We start from the raw sequence: 17,940 nt of genomic DNA, 5'->3' as shown, positions 1-17,940 counted from the left end.
TAGTATATGGCAAACCGAAAATTTCTCCTGTTGAGTATAAATCTGGCTTCCTACTTTCTAATTAGTTCACATACAGAATTTTTCTGTGGTTAAGTATGAACTGAATTGGTAATGATATTTATGTTTTCATTTGTATGGAGATTATATGCTAATGTATTTAAAACTCTGGTGATGTTTTGTGCAATTTAAACCAATACCTGAATGCACTCAGGTGATTGTTTTAGTGCATCACTTGAATGCTGTCCTTTTGTTAAACTGTATAGTCTTCATATGAATTGTACTCAGGTCATCCATTTTAGATTTAATATGCAGATCCATTTATCAGACATAAATAAATGAGATACAGAGGGTCTTTATAGCAAACCCAGAGATGTGTTTACTTCCTAATAACTTCTTGAAGAAAACGGTATGTTTTTCATGGGCTCTTTGGAAAATTTGAGCAAAAAACACAGCTGCACCACTACTTTTCTGTCTATGAAGTAGTTACCATTTTCAAAATACAATAGCATTTTTGACCTATTAGAGTACATCCTCCAGGATGCATCTGTCATTGACCAGACTACCTGAATGCAGCATTGTCACTTGTTATATTCATCAGAAAATCACACTGAAATGAATGTCTCTGACAGCTGATTATTAGCTGTTCCAGAGAAGTAGCTTTTGTAACATCGCTGAAGAATCTGGTTAGTATGTCAAACATCTGCATTGACCACTGCTTCTCCACTAGTTGTCAGCATTCTTTTCTGTGTTACCATCATTTATTATGGTTTTTTGCACCACTTTGGAGATGTAGGGCCTCTTTGTATGATTCCCTAAATAAATTGCACTACTGAATCTTGACATTTTTTTCCACATCATTCTGAAAACAATTTCATTACTCTTAGAAGTGTTTGGACCACGTTTTGGTCACCCATTTTCCTCTTCTGTTCAGCTATATTAATGGATGTTTTGTTTTCCATTGTCTTAGACTGCAGGCTCCTATTCCATGAGTGTAAGGGAATTTCCAGGTGCCCCAGACAGATTTCCACCACTTGTGTAAAACCATCTAACTGGTCTCTCTTTAGAAGGACTGAGCATGCTAGTTGGAGGCTCTATAGTTTGTGTGCAGTACTGGGTGCTCTTTTTGAATGAAACACACAGGAATAAAAATGGCCAATTTATGTCTGGACTGTAAAACAGATTTCTTTCCATATAGTTTCCTCTTTTCATATTCCTGACATTATTCTATTTAACAATGTATTTATTTATTTTTTGTATCCTATTGTAATTACCTAAATAGCAAGTATGCAAGACCTATAGAAGAAGGTGACAGCCTTCACCCCACCCTCATCCTGGACAGATCTTAGGATTTAACTTTGCTAACTCTTCTGTTTGGCCTTATGATAAAAGTGATATAACTGTATCTTGTCTGGAAATCAGTGCAAAGATTCAGGGAATGCTCATGTATTCTTGACATTTCATAACTGTGTGCCAGAAACTGCAGTAGAATTATTTTTTTGAAGAATTACTGAGTGAAAACTAAAAAATTCTTAGTGATTTATGTGTCACTCCAGTATCTGGATGCTCCATTGTTTGAGAGTGTGTTGAAATCAAAAGTAACTAACCCCCCAAAAACCAAAGTTATGCATATGTTAAAAAAGACAGTAACTAACCCCCCAAAACCAAAGTTATGTGCATGCTAAAAAAGACATCAAGCCGCTAATGTATACAGATTGTACTGGATGGCAGGAAGAATCAAAATAGTTTTTTTATGCTATATATAATGAAAACAATGGAAAAGTAGAGTGAAGAAACACTAAGAAAAACATTTAACCTGAATTAGCTCCTAATTAGTCCCAAAGGGAAATAAATGAGTTGTTGTTGTGTCTTTCGCCTTTTTCCCGGTTAGGGGTCGCCACAGCGGAACTCCGGTCCGCTAATGATTGTCAGTTGATTTTTACGTGCCGAGTTGCCAGCCCTGATGCACAGCCTTCAATGAAGGAACGCCCATTCACGCATGTCTCCACGCAGAAGACGCTCTAGCTGAGAATCGAACAGGACAGCATCTTACTGTGAGGTGACAACGCTACCGCAAAGGGAAATAAATGAGTGTTAACACTAAAAAAAAGTCCTCCCCTAGCTCTTCTACTTACAGGGAAGTATGGAATTGTTGATTGAATGTGAATAACTTATTGGTAATAAGCAGCAGTGGTACATTAAGGAAAACAGTAACCTGTTGATGTAACAAGTAAAAAGTTAAAGTTATCCATGCTAGTTATCAAAAGTAAAGGAATAGAAAATAGCTGAGCAAAGTAGTATGACACACAGAGTCCCAGTCCTTTTAATGTGTAATACTCCTGCACTTCTGTTTACTAAAAGATCATGTGTAATACTGCTACACTTCTGTTTACTAAAAGATCATTTGTAATACTGCTGCACTTCAGTTTGCTAAAAGATAATGTGTAGGACTGCTGCACTTCAGTTTTTTAAAAGAGGTCTATATTATCAGAATGAAAGTTTCCAACTCCGAATATCATATGATCGAAGTTTGAAAATTTCAAATCCGATAAAAAAACGAAAACACGAAAACTGTCACTAACTGTTTTATGCAGAGGGGCAAGCCTCCCTGCACCCCCCACACCCCTGCTACTTAAATATACCAACTCTGAGATCGCACTCCAGTGAAGTAGAGAGAAGAATTCCCTACGGCAATCTCCGTTCACTCTTGCGATATTTGCAATATTCACATATTTGGTGTCGCTCAAACGGGATTCACTCAATGCAGTTTTCGTTTTACTAATATAGACCCTTTTAAAAGATCATGTATAATACTGCTGCACTCCAGTTTACTAAAAGATCATATGTAATACTGCTGCACTTCAGTTTACTAAAAGATCATGTGTAATACTGCTGCACTTCAGTTTACCTAAAGATCACGTGTAATACTGCTGCACTTCAAGTTTACTAAAAGATCATGTGTAAGACTACTGCACTTCAGTTTACTAAGATCATATGTAAGACTGCTGCACTTCAGTTTACTAAAATATTGTGTAATACTGCTGCACTTCTGTTTACTAAAAGATCATGTGTAATACTGCTGCACTTCAGTTTACCTAAAGATCACGTGTAATACTGCTGCACTTCAGTTTACTAAAAGATCATGAGTAATACTGCTGCACTTCAGTTTACTAAGATCATGTGTAATACTGCTGCACTTCAGTTTACTAAAATATTGTGTAATACTGCTGCACTTCTGTTTACTAAAATAGGTGTAATACTGCTGCACTTTAGTTTACCTAAAGATCATGAGTAATACTGCTGCACTTCAGTTTACTAAAAGATCATGTATAATACTGCTGCACTTCGGTTTTGGAAAAGATCATGTGTAATACTGCTGCACTTCAGTTTACCTAAAGATCACGTGTAATACTGCTGCACTTCAAGTTTACTAAAAGATCATGTGTAAGACTACTGCACTTCAGTTTACTAAGATCACGTGTAATACTGCTGCACTTCAGTTTACTAAAATATTGTGTAATACTGCTGCACTTCTGTTTACTAAAATAGGTGTAATACTGCTGCACTTTAGTTTACTAAAAGATCATGCGTAATACTGCTGCACTTCTGTTTACTAAAAGATCATGCGTAATACTGCTGCACTTCTGTTTACTAAAAGATCATGTGTAATACTGCTGCACTTCTGTTTACTAAAAGATCATGCGTAATACTGCTGCACTTCAGTTTACTAAAAGATCATGTGTAGGACTGCTGCACTTCAGTTTACTAAAATATTGTGTAATACTGCTGCACTTCTGTTTACTAAAATAGGTGTAATACTGCTGCACTTTAGTTTACTAAAAGATCATGCGTAATACTGCTGCACTTCTGTTTACTAAAAGATCATGTGTAATACTGCTGCACTTCAGTTTACTAAGATCATGTGTAAGACTGCTGCACTTCACTTTAGTAAAAGATCATTTGTAATACTGCTGCACTTCGTTTACTAAAAGATCATGTGTAATACTGCTGCACTTCAGTTTACTAAAAGATCATGTGTAATACTGCTGCACTTCAGTGTACTAAAATATCGTGTAATACTGCTGCACTTCTGTTTACTAAAATAGGTGTAATACTGCTGCACTTTAGTTTATTAAAAGATCATGTGTAATACTGCTGCACTTCAGTTTACTAAAAGATCATGTGTAATACTGCTGCACTTCACTTTAGTAAAAGATCAGTAGCATGGGTATTGTCATAAAGTTCCTTTCCCACTGAATTGAACCAAGTGCTAAATTTTTGTAGCAGTGCCATAAATTGCTTATGTAAAGGTTAACACCCTGAACCTGTCTTGTATGCTTTATAGGATTATAGGTTCATAGGTAATACTAGGCAAGCTACGCTTGAAGGTCATTTAAGCCTAGCAAATTTCCCTTTTAACCTATCTTGTTTGGTGTTAGATTGGCCTTGCCCATCCCGTGGTCAGTAATAATATATTACTTCTAATGAAAATAAATGAGATAATTCCATTAATAATTTGATACTGATATATATGCTCATACCAGCTAAATGTGCACTTAATGCTACAGCTGTTAATGTAGGATATTTATTGGTGTTATTTTGGGGGTATGATCATTTTGGTTAACACAGCAAATGATAGTGTAGCTGTCTTGGCCACCCTATACTTTGTCAAGCTTAAAATGGATGAGAATAATACCTCTCAACTGTACAGATTTTTGACTCATATTTTTGCTGTGTTCAAATTTGTGATTTTCTGGCAAATTACTGGGAGAGTCTGAGGACTGAAGTCACCAAATAATGACATACATTTGAGTTTCAGACTTCACATCCTTCAGAAAATGTATATTAATACAAACCCTGTTGCTCTAGCATCTTTCTAAGTTTGTAAGAGCAATATTTAAAATCTGTCCCTATGTTTGGGCCTTTGTCTCCATTTTGTCAGGCTTTGTCCAGATTTCTTGCACTATGAGGTTGACAGGTATTGATGAGATGCTGCCTTGTCAAGTTCTGCTAAGCAAAGCTGAACTCTCTAATCACTATTTTCTGATTTCCATAGGAAGTTACCGCTGTTGTGGTCTGTAAATGTGTGCCATTAGTGATTACTTTCTTTTGGGAGATTTCTTACTTCCTCATCTTCCTCGTTTTTGTATGATTGTGAATTGATACAAGTTTGTGGGGGGAGGGGGTGTTTGACTCCCATATTTTGGTATTTTTTCAAACAAGACTACAACCTGTTTTCATTCGGTTGTAACCTCATCCAGATGTAACTCAGAGCCATAGGGGAAGCAGCTACCTCATATGTGCAAAAGCTAACTCCAATAGTGAAATAAGGATTCCTGTTAAAAGTGTAAGAACTGTAGATGCAATCATCAAAAGAGTAATACAAATCATGTGAATAGGAGGGGGGGTGATATACCTACTAATTTTGAGAGTGTGGCACCTTAGCGTATTCTCTCTACTCAAAGCAATGGTGGTCTCATATTTGGCCATTATAAGTAACAGGGCTGATAAGGTTATAGTCACCCATTTCAAAGAGTGCAGGCATGAAAGTCCCCAGAAAAAAATTCTTTAATGGCAGTACAGCGAGATTCAAGATTAACTGTTACCATTCTAAACTGTATTTTTTAAATTGTGTTTTCAATAGCTGAAATAGTTGAGGCATTTGTACTTACAGTTCATACATTTACAACAGAGAGCCAGAGAAATGTTAATTTTTTTATTGTCAGAAGTGGCTGTGGATGGTTGTAAGTTGGTATAACATGGTTTCTAGATGATGTACTACATAAAAATTATGAACTTCCTGGTTTACATTTTGAGCATCTTCACTGTGTGCAAAGTATCTTTGAAACAGTGTGAGATGCATAAAGGGCTTAACATGTACCATAGTATGTAAAATAATGTATGCTGTGTGAGGGTTTCAAACATTTACCTTCACACATTTGTTTCTGTAATGTCCTGGAATTCCATTGTATTTTATTCTACAGTAGGGACTTCTTGATGATTAAAAGTGCTCTAAGTTAACTTGTTTGAAATTAAAAAAAAAATAATAATTTATATGGCCCTACAATGAAATACAAGAAAAATATTGAATATTTGCCCTAGTAATGCAAATACACTGAATAACCACCTGTTTCTGGAGACTTCATATTGCTGGTCTGTGGAGTGACTTGTTGCACTCTTAAATTAGCTTATTACACTGTTATTTGCAAATTAGACCTTGCAAAAACATCACAAAGAGCCTGATTTTTGTTGTCTTACTGTATCCTTACCTAGAAATTGCAGTACTGCTTTCACAGATCTGTTTGTCTTATTATATATGAAGCTCGTTGTAATAGTTTATGTGCATTGATTTTACTGTACATCACTATACCAAGCATGTGAATGAAATTATGTGCGGCAAAGCAAAAAAACTAAGAAAATGAGTGCAATACTAAAACACTTCAGCTTAGTAAAAGATCAGTAGAGCAGGTGTTGGTGTATTTCCATTCCTGCTGAATAGATCCAAGTATTGCAAGTTTTGTAACACTGCCACACCTCCACTAAAAGGACCGTGGCTGAGAATGTTCATGTTTTCCTGGTGCAACAATATTATCGTAACAAGCATATTTTGGCTTCACATCAATCCTTGTCATAAGCTCTACAAAAATAAGCTTTCACAGTTTTTAGATTTGACACTTTCTGTTCTTACTTTCCATACTTGTTTTTACTAAATTTACATGTCCTGAATGCCACTAAAATAGTATAGCAATAACCCACGCCTGGGTGTGGGTAATGCTAAATTTACCCACGGTTGGCGTGGTTTGGTCCCGAGGCCCGAGACCAAAAAGCCAACTGTGGGTAAATTTAGCATTACCCACACCCAGAAGTGGGTTATTGCTATTATACCATGACATTAAATAATGGCATAGTATAATGCCTGTTTACTGCCCTTCCGCAGATGTCTGGCATCCGCGGCAGTTCTGATGTACTGCGCGCCTGCGCAGTACATCAGAGCTGTGGGCAAAAGCAACGGAGAAAGCAAGATCTCCGTTGCTTTTTTTTTTAGTGTTTTGCTATGTTAAATGAGTTTAACATAGCGAGACAGTTTTAAAATAAGCAACAGACATCTCCGTTGCTTATTTTAAAACTGTCTCGCTATGTTAAACTCATTTAACATAGCTACACTAAAAAGCAACGGAGATCTTGCTTTCTCCGTTGCTTTTTAAACATGCCTCGCTATGTTAAGTGGGTTTAACATAGCGAGACAGCTAAAATAAGCAACGGAGATCTCCGTTGCTTATTTTAAAGCTGTCTCGCTATGTTAAACCCATTTAACATAGCGAGACAGTGTTTTAAAAAAACGAGTTTACTAATGGAAAAAAGTCCGGGCGACCGGAACTTTTTCCATTAGTATAACTCGATTTACAACGGGCACGCTGGCCAATCAGCGTGCACGTTTTGGGGGGATCATGGTATAATGAGTAATACCCTATGCAGCAGAAGTAATAAGTATGATTCATTTGAAGGTTGGCATTAACTTCAAGACTCTGAGAAAGAGGGAATCATTGAATCGTGGCTCAAACTTGTGGATGTGATTCCTTCATCTACTGTAAATAATTGCTAAACATGCCGAAGTCAAAGATTGAGCAGTACTTTTGGGGAATTGGGTTGCTGTTGATCAGAAATATCTTCAGCAGAACACTGATGCATCCTAAAATAATGATGTTGCACCAAACTATTTGGCTTATTTACCAAGCACCCACACCCATCAAACCTAATGTATACATTGTACATATCATGTAGCAGAGTGGTACTGTAATACTTCAGTCTTGTATGACCTACATATGACTTACAGTTACAGAGGCCATTAAGAAGTTGGCTTCTGGTAAAAAAAAAAAAAAAAAGTATATGTGCAACTGTAGCTATGCTACATCACCTAAACATGCCAATCTTTGCATGCAAAATTTATTTTTTGTTGTACATAGATTCATAGCTGTGTACTAGGTAATGCCCATAGAAGTGCCCTGGCATTGTGCTGCCTGTTGTTAGTTCCCAGTGTCTCTATCAAGTAGAGCCACTGGAGTGAGCCCCAGTGTGAACTTTCTGTTGCCCATCCACTCATCAAGATTTTGCTTGAAGAGGGTTATTGAGGTGCTGTGCTTGACATGTATGGGAAGTCTATTCCAGAGCATGGGTAGTCTCTGGGTTATGAACCTGTCCCTCCAGCATGTTCTGTTGATTGTGGTAATGAGGTTGAGGTCTCTGGAGTGTGTGGTGTGGAAGAATTGTGATTTCTTTAGATGTAGCATTTCTAACAGAGCTGGGTCAGACATGGCTTTGTAAGTCAAGCAGTGATCGCCTCTTAGATGATATGAGATAGAGAATATCTGGAGTTTTTGAGTCTGTCCGTGTAGGACATGTGTTTAAGGACTAGGATCAACTGTGTGAGGTACTTTTGTGGCCTCTCCAGCTGTTGCAGGTGTCTAGTGAGGTACATGCCAAATGGGGCATTATACTCTATGATTGGTCAATGAGGGAAGAGTAGAGATAAATGATGACCTCTTTCTTCCTGGATGCAAAACCCTTGGTAATGAGATGTGCCACATAGAAGGACTTTCTGGCCACAGTGGTAATGTGGTGATCGAAGGAGAGGTTGCTGTCAACCTGTGTCCCCAGATCTCTAACACCTTCAGTGTTCAATGGACTACCATCTATGTGGTAATTAGTGGAAACTGAGGTTTTCCAAAAGGGGATGACTGCACTTTTTGGCATTAAGTTTAAGGCCATGATTTTGACACCAGTCATTGGTCTCAGTGAGGCCTTTCTGTAGGATGTCTGCATCCCTTGGGCAGCTAATAATGGCTCCCAGCTTGCAGTCGTCTGCAAATATGGTCAGCCAGAGTCCCTCCATGTTGGCTTGGACTTTTGAGAAGTAGATGCCAAACAGGAGAGGATCCAAGACCGATCCCTGTGGGACTCCACACATGACTGGTGGGCAGACTTGGAGTCCACTAATTTCACACTGTGGGTTCTATCTGTGAGTCAGTTTGCAACCCACCTAATGATATAGGGGTTGATGCCTAGTTTGCGGAGTTTATCTATAATACCTGAGTGAGAAATGGTATCAAAGGCCTTGGCCAGATCGAGGTAGGCTGTATGAAGTGCCTTACCTTCATCCACTGCTCGGGTGACTGACTCAAAGAAGTCAACCAGGTTGAGCAGGCATGATCACAAAACCAAATTGCGTGGGATCTAGAGTTTGGAGATTCCCTATATCCAAAAAGAAGAGGGGCCGCCTGGAAATAAGAGCAGACAGACAAACAAGCCTGAATGGCTATCTTCATATGGTGCTTCCCTTGCCACCCTGTCAAGCCTTTAAATCTCCTCCAAAATCTGGCTCTCCATTTCTGTCTGTAGCAATTGATAATCTCAGACAAATGGATTTTGAGAGTGATCTATCAGGGGTACAAATGACAGTGGGGATCTCTACCTCTCCTCAACCACCAGATCAAACTTCTTTTTCCCTCCTGTCATTCAGCATTTGCTGAATCCAGGGGGTCATAGAGTCTGTTCCTTTTTCTCTAACAGGTAAAGATTTTTGTTCAAGAATGCTTCTGGTTCCAATGAAAGAAAGAGAAGCCTCAGGGAGACTAGTCCTAGATCTTTCATGCCTCAATCAGGTTGTGAAATTTCCAAAGATCAAAATGTTATTCCCTTCAGAACCTGCTATCACCTATTCCCCTTCCAATTTCTTTTAACTCTAGGTTTAAATTATGTTTAATGTCATAGTCCTATAACTTTATATTTTCTTTATTATATTGTTTTAATAACTGAGCTATTTAATATCTTAATATCTTAATATAATTTAGGTTTTAATCTGATAAGCAGAACAAAAATGATCAGATTTAATAGTATAATGTATTTTAGGAATATGTTGAAATAATTTTTTAATTAATGTTATTAGGGTTGAATGTATATATTTTTAACAAAAGGAATTGATCAACTTTTTCTTGGCTCTGGGAAGCAGTGTTAAATTGTTGTTAATTAGGGACTAATTGATTAATTGATATAGATGGTGTAGAAAAGGAGGGTTTCCTTTGGTCTATTGTATACTGTTTTATGCTTTCTGATGAAGACAGAGAATCGAAAACGTATTGGTTATATGAGCGTTAAAAGCTTTATGTTTCCGTTGTGGATTTAATAAAATTCGTGTTCTTCGTGAGCAGAGCCTGATTTCCTTCAAGTGTTTGTTTTGGTTAGGTTGTGAAATTTCCAAAGATCAAAATGTTATTCCCTTCAGAACCTGCTATCACCTATTCCCCTTCCAATTTCTTTTAACTCTAGGTTTAAATGATGTTTAATGTCATAGTCCTATAACTTTATATTTCAAGCTTTTTAAAGTTTCCTGTGTCTGGATTACATTTTCACTTCTCTGAATTACCATTATCCAGTGATGGCTTATTGCAGACTGCAAGGTATTTGCATTTTCCCATACTTAGACAACATGATTATCTTTGCAGACTCTTTTTCAAAGTGTCAAGAATCCTTCACTTAGCTAAGAGATCTCCATTGCAGGCCTGGTTTACAGGAAAACATTCAAAAGTCATGTTTGACTCCTCCCCACAGGATTGTATTCCTGGGATGTCTCTCAGCAAGGGAATTTCTCATAATACCAGTATTCCTGGCATCCATGATTCTCATGATTCCACTAGCCAGACTACACATGAGAAAGATTTGGTGACTCCCTTCTGGCCTGAGTGACACTGGTTCTCCCTTCTTTTGGAAATAGCCAAGGACAATTATCACAAGCTTCCTCACAGACTGGACCTTCTCACACAAGACATAGGTTGTTAGACACACCCCATCTTGAAACAACTTTAACTATCACTCTGGATGATAGAGTTTTAATATCTTTTAGGCACCTATTTTCTGGAGACATGCAACAGCTGTTAAAGGAGGCAAAGAAAGCTGCTACTAGAAAATTGTATATTGGCAAATGGAGAAGACTTTCTAGTTGATACCACAATAAGAACCACGGCCATTTTAAGGCTAGTATTTCTCTATATGTGTGTGAATTGTTTTCCTTTGGCCTTTATTACTCTTCTGTCAAAGTGCATTTATCATCCAGTTCTGCTTGTTTCCCCATGGATCCCCTACTTTCAATACATTGCATGTCAAGATGTTTTTTATAAGGGGTTGTGCATACCCATCCGCCTAGAAAAACAGGTGGCTCCTATTTGGGATCTTAATTTTATTTTATTTTGGAAAAAATAACTCTTGCTGCATTTGAACAAGCTCATCAGACTGATTTGTTGTTCTAAATATGAAAAGCAGTTTTGCTGATTGCTCTTGTTTATGTAAGAAGAGCATCTGCATTGCAAGCTTCCATAATAGGTCACCCTTAACCCACTGTTCATCAATATCAGGTTTCTTTTAGACATAATCCATCATTTATGCCTAAAGCAGTTGTACCTCAGGCCACTCATATTTCATACCAGATCCCTCTGGTGTAGCACCTACAGCCACTATGGACTAGGGTTTAAGTCACATCCTGTATGGCTATTGGGATACCCTCAGTAGTCAAGTGAGAGCCAATCTTGTTTGTCCTGGAGAGGGGAAAGAGGAAGGCTTCCCTGTTTTTGTTTGAATGCTGTGCACAACTCTATGGAAGCTGCTGCTGGCCTTAGTAAAACTGTTGGTCCCATTATTCCCATCAAAAGAAACAGAAAACAAAACATGTATGTACTCCTCCTAAAATTTCCTTGGACAGGAGTAGTTTACTGTGTTTGGTTGACTGGTTTTACGTGCAGCTTTCACTCAACACAGCGATTTCAGGTAACCCAGGTTGAGCAACTGGACAATGGCCAGCTAGTAGCTTATTGACCCAGGGCTGCTGGGCTTTATGGTAGGCACACACTGGAAAAATAGTAGTACATGCACCCCTCCAACCATTAGCATTGTTCCCTGGCATAGGTCAGGTCCTCAACCTACTTATCACCAGAAAATACCCATGCCCATTTGGTAACAATTAGTCAACATGACCAAATCATCTAGAGCCATATTTTACACCATGAAGTGGTTAGCCCTACACAGTCTGTGATCTGTGTACTCCTATCTTGAGAATACTTTGTACCACAGTAGGTTCATAGGTTAGTACTTGGCTAAGCGCCCTTGTGGGAAATTTTAAGCCTAGCCAATTACCCCATGTAAGAATCAAACCCTGCAACTTGTGTTTGTAAGGTAAACACCTTAACCATTATGCCAACCTCCCAAAGCAGTTAGTCTACACAACTCTCCCACATATAGGGCACCATATGGAGTCTGTACTGCTCCCCACAGCTACATTCATTGGTGAGGCTGAGATGGAAACACTCAGCATGTTTTTTTTTTTTTTCAGAGAGAGGAATAACAGAGACACAGGGAGAACAGGCATTGACCAGAGATCAGGATCAAACCTTGTACTTGTGCCATCAGAGGTAAAGATCTTAACCATTATGCCAACTCGTGTGTGTCAGAGTTTTATTCAAGCTATTTAACCTTCTTATAAAATAGTTTCAGGTAGAAGAAAGAGGGATACCTCTGTTCATGAAGATATTCAAGATTATGAATCTGGACAGGAAGATGAAGGGACAGCTATGGGTTTTCTCCTCAGATTTCTGATTTGGACTCAGGGGAGAGCTGAGTTTTTTATTCTCCCTATGGGGGGGGGGGGGGTGTCTTTCTCTGAAGCTGTTTCTAGAATGGCTCAGTGTTTTCAGTGGCAGAACACTGAATGTTATGTTGCCTTCATTCTTGATGGTTGGGTTCGGAACCAAGCATCAGTTCTGACTTGGCCGTATACTAAAGCTCAAAAGCATTCACTGGCTCGATGCTACATCCTATCCCAAGATGCCTAGCGACTGTTACCCAGATCTCGTTTGCCGCTTGAAGCTTTGGGATTGCTTTTTTGCTGGCTCAGGCTAAGTGGATTTATTCTTAACCTTTTTGCATAATTGTTAACTAATATTTTGTTAGTAGAATAATCTCCTTGATTGCTGTATCTTGAGGGTTCCTTGTTCTTGTTAAAGGTCCTTTCTGGTCTGTGTTTTGGCTTTGTGTGGGCCGTCATTTTTCTCTTAGGCCTCTATCTATTACTGCACCCCTCCCCCCTTAGGAATCCATTTAAGTTAGAGGATTCCCTTTTTTTCATCTCCTTAGCCCGTTTTAGTTAGAGGGCTCCCCTTGTATTACTTTCACCGTTTAAATGAGAGGCATCTCCTCTGGTTAGAGGAGTGCATCGTTTAAGTTAGAGACCCTCCTCTAACTTTTTCTTCACTCTTACTCTCTTTAAAAAAAATTGTTTCTCCTGGTAGAGTAGTTGTTTCTGTAGTCTGCACTTGTGTGAAACTTTTTTCTAACTTGGTGTCTTTTACTACTGGTTGTGAATCTTGACTAATAGTGACAATGTCTAAAGAGACCAAACAGTCTGGCTTTAAAAAGTGTGATTCTTGCACACAAAAAATGTCAATCACTGATTGCCACACAAGTCGTGTGTATTGCTTAGGTGCCGTCCACCTACAGGATTCCTGTTCTATTTGCCATGCGTTTAGTTCAAGGTTCCTGCAGGAATGGAAAAATAAGCTAATTCTGTGGAGTTTGTTAAAGGGGCCTTGGATTTGGCAGTTGAAGGGACTCAGGCCTCCAAACCTTCAGACAAATCACCCAAAACTTCTTCGTCTCCATCTTCCAAGTCATCGAAGAAACCTGAAAAATTGAGTTCTTTGGATCTGAAATCTGTCAGTTCCAAGAAGGAAAAGTCTACATGTTATGTTGTCCCATCTTGCCTTCAGTTTTGCTATTTTGGGTTCGGAGCCAAAACCTCAGCTCTGACTCGGCCTATACTAAAGCTCAAGAGCTTCTACTGGCTTGAGGCTGAATACTGTCCCATAGTGCTTAGTGGCTATTCCCCAGATCTCTTTTGCCGCTTGAAGCTTCGAGATTGTCTTCAGTGGCTCAGGCTTGAAAAATTTAATATTTTATAACTTTTTCTGTCTAATTGTTAGCTGTTTTTACTTATTAGTGCTATCGTAATAGGCTTGAGCTGTTTTTAGCTTTTCTAAACCTTGTAAGTTTATTTTTGTGGCTATCCTTTTCTTTGGGCCCCTTGTTTTCTCCACAAGAATCTGTTTAAATTAGTGAATTCTTGCCCTTTTTTTCCTTATAAGCCTTTTAGGAGTACTCTGTTTAAGTTAGAGGTGTCTCCTCCAGTGGAGGAGATAGTCGTTTAACTTAGAGACTTCTCCTCCCCTCTTTTCTTCTCTTAAAAAAAAAAAATAATAAAATAGTACCTTATTTTAGATACTTGTTTCTTTGCTGTTTCTCTTTTTATAACAGTTTTAGTTTTTTGTTCTAACTTTTATTGAGAATTTTTTTCCTTATAGCTAGCATGTCTAAGGAGCCAGCTAAGGAACACAAGTCAGGATTCAAAAAGTGTGATTCCTGCACTCAGAAGATGTCCATTACTGACGGACACACTAGTTGTGTGTACTGTCTGGGTCCAGTCCATCTTCAAGACTCCTGCTCCATTTGTCATAGTTTTAGTGCCAGGGTCTTGCAGGAGAGGAGGAATAAGCTTATACTGAGGGGCTTATTAAAAGTGGATGAAGGAAATCAGACCAAAAAATCAGTCAAGACTCCAAAGTCTGCTTCGTTGCCTCCAGTGTCTGAGCTGACAAGCAGCACCAAGCATGATGCCTTTTTGGCTCCGAGAGTTATCGGAGCTGAAAAACATGGTTCTCCCTCGGCTCCATCTGTCTCATCGGAGCTGTTGTGGAGCCAAAAGAGGAGCCGGTCACCATTTTTGGAGCCAGGCAGGCAGCCACAAGTCTTTCAGTCATTCCTCTAGATCCTCCAGGTTATCAGATGAGGATGTGGAATGGGTAGTGAAGAGGTTGCTTCAGGACCTAGCTGAAATTCTGTCAAGCCCAGCCCATCGGACCTTAGAGCCGACAATGGTACCTTCAGCTATGCCTATTCCTCCTCCAACTTGAATGAGTTTGGAGCCAGAGAGTATGGAAGTCATTCTGGATCCGCCTGAGCCAGTAATCACTACTGATATCTCAGAACCGACGTTTGCTCCAGTTTCCTCAATCTTTTCATCCATCGAGGGACCTGGGGGGCTGACACTCCCTGGTCAGCTCCGGGGGGAAGAGTCTGGTCAGACCCTTGTCGGAGCCGGCTCTCCCACTCTGCGCCTCAGCTCAGGTGAATTCGGCTCCCACATCTGCCTCAGAGCCATCCTCCTCGATGCCAAGGAGATCTCCCGGCCTCTCAGGGCTGGAGACTCTTTCGGAACAGGACCACGGTGCCTTCGAGGTGATGCAGAGTATGCTCTCAACTGAGTCTACTCCATCTTCGGCTCCAGTCTCTCCGCCCCCTAAGGGACCAGTGTCCACCTCTCTATTACCTCTCCATCACCCACAGAGTAGATAGCCAGTGCCCCAGGAAGCCACAGTGGGTGGATCCTCCTCTTCCAGTACCTCCCCAGAACATCCCCCGAAGGAGGTTCCTCGGAAGAGACAGTGTAGGAGGAAGCACACAGACTCCCCTGAGTCTGTCACTTCTGATACCGACTTAGATGGTTCAGAAGGGTCCCTAAGGTCACCCTCTGAGGATGTCTCTTTTTCAGACATCCTGGAGATCCTTAAACTGAGGGGTGGCTGGAAGTCCCTTTCCCCTTCTGAAGATGAGTTGGTATACCTGGAGGCATTTGGCTCTCGCCCCTCCACCTCTTGGGTGTGTCCATCTTTCTACCCTCTCCTGGGTTTGGTGAGCTGGAAGGTGTGGGACTCTCTGGACTCCGTGGACCCCATTCCGCGGAGGCCTATTAAGTTCATTATGGCCCCGGAAGATAGACAGTATTCAACTAAAGGGGTTTCTGTAGATTTAATGGTGGTGGCAGCAGCCACAAAAAAGGAGTTAGCTGAAACTTCTGTATCTGTTCATCCACTAAACAAGGATTTTCGTACAATGGGAAGTGTATGCTCTCCTCAGTGGCCTTTACTTTACATTCACTGAATTAGTTTTCGCATTTCACTCAACTTCAGAGGGATCTCCTAAAAGTGCTAGGAGATGCCCTGCAAGTTGCTACACCCAGGACTTATCTGATAAGGTTAACTCCCAGCTTGCAACCTTAACCTCCATATCTAACTCCTCCATGCAGCTTATATCTTATGCAGCCAATGGAGCAAGCAGGGCAGCAGGCACAGGAATTGGTCTTTGTAGACATTCCTGGATGCGCCTTTGTGAGTTTGCAGAACCCTTCCGTTCTTCCTTTATTGACACTTCCTTCGATGTATCATCATTGTTTGAGCCTAAAGTAAAAAAAAAAAACTCTCACCAGGAGCCAACAAGATGGTAAGACTCTGTCTGCCATTGGAGTCCATTTTTCCGCCCCTACCAGACCTTATCCTAAAGGTCAAAAGGGCAGAAAAATGTGGTTTCATAAATCCAAAGGAGCCTTATCTGACACGTGCTGATCCATCCCCCAGGGGCAGAAAGGGAAACAACAGAAGACGGCATCCACACGGCAGAGGGGGTCCGCAAAACCAGGGTGACATAGATACTTTCTCTGGTAGGCCCTTTCAGGGCTCCTGAAAGGAGGCCCACCTGTCCACCTCTGGAGGCAGTCAGGGGGAGAATATCGCTGTACCCAGAAGCCTGGCTGAATTTGACTCAAGACAAATGGGTACAGTCTATTATAGCCAGAGAATACAACATTCCCTTCCAATGTACACCTCAGCCACCAAAGTCTATCCCAGACATTCCATCCAGTCAAAGGGATCAAGCAACACTAGAAATACAAAAGTTGCTAGAAAAAAGGAGTCATCCAAGAAGTCCCCGTAGACCAACTAGGATCTGGAATTTCCTCAAGGTTTTTTTTAGTTTTTTAGTTCCAAAAAAGACAGGGGACTGGAGACCCATATTGGATCTCAACAGACTAAACAAGGTGGTGAAAAAGTCACAAAGTTTCAGATGGTAACACTGAGTCTATACTTCCATTCCTGAGAAAAGACAATTGGATGTGCTCGTTAGAGCTTCAGGACGCATACTACCACATAAAGATGGGCAGGCATTGTAGAAGATTTCTATGCTTCTGGCTCAGAGCCAGTCATTACCAGTTCAGAGCTCTGCCCTTTGGACTCACCACAGCCTCCAGGGTGTTTACCAAATGCATGGCAGTAGTCAAGGCTCATCTGAGATGCCAAGCATTCCAGGTGTTTCTATACTTAGATGACTGGCTCCTAACTGCCACCATCAAGCAACTACTGATCAAAGCAAGAGACTACACCATCCATCTCTTCTCAAAACTAGGCATTACTATAAATACAGAAAAATCTGCCTTGTTGCCATCACAGCATATTACATTCATTGGTGCTGATTTAAATACAAGTGACATGTAGGCAAAGCTACCTCAAGAAAGGATACAGATACTACGCAGTCAAGTGATTATTTTACTCAACAAGAACAGAGTACAGGCAAGATTTGTGCTGAAAGTCCTAGGCTCTATGGCAGCGACGATGACACTACTTCCCATGGCATGACTTCACATGAGAATACTGCAGTGGCTACTCTTAGCCCAATGGTCCAAGCAGGAGCTACCCATGTCTCCTGAAATTTTCATAACTCATTCTTGCAAGAAGGACTTATTTTGGTGGGTTCAGTCCACTCAGGTAACAATGGGTAGACCGTTTGTACTTCCTCAACCTATCGCTACAGTAACCATGGACGTGTCCCAGATAGCGTGGGGGGGACATTGTCTGGGACAGACAGTCCAAGGAGTTTGAAAAGATCACGAGTAGCATTTGCATATCAATGTCTTAGAGATGAGGGCCATGCTTCTGGCATTGCAAGCACTTCAGGACTCATTTCCCACGGGGACTGTTGCAATTCAGACGGATAATGTCGGTGGTATGGCATATCAAC

The 17,940-nt window shown here is 40.2% G+C and overlaps 1 protein-coding gene across 1 annotated transcript in view; it reads left to right on the top strand.

Annotated features, from left to right (window-relative positions):
• NT5E (5'-nucleotidase ecto) overlaps positions 1-17,940 on the top strand; it is a 1,444,398-nt gene that overhangs the window by 900,959 nt on the left and 525,499 nt on the right. The gene's annotated exons all lie outside the window — the stretch shown is intronic.

Source organism: Protopterus annectens, chromosome 1.part0 (assembly GCF_019279795.1).
Source record: "Protopterus annectens isolate FY-2018-M chromosome 1.part0, PAN1.0, whole genome shotgun sequence".
Classification (NCBI taxonomy): Eukaryota; Metazoa; Chordata; order Ceratodontiformes; family Protopteridae; genus Protopterus; species Protopterus annectens.
This window is presented reverse-complemented; position numbering and strand designations above follow the sequence as displayed.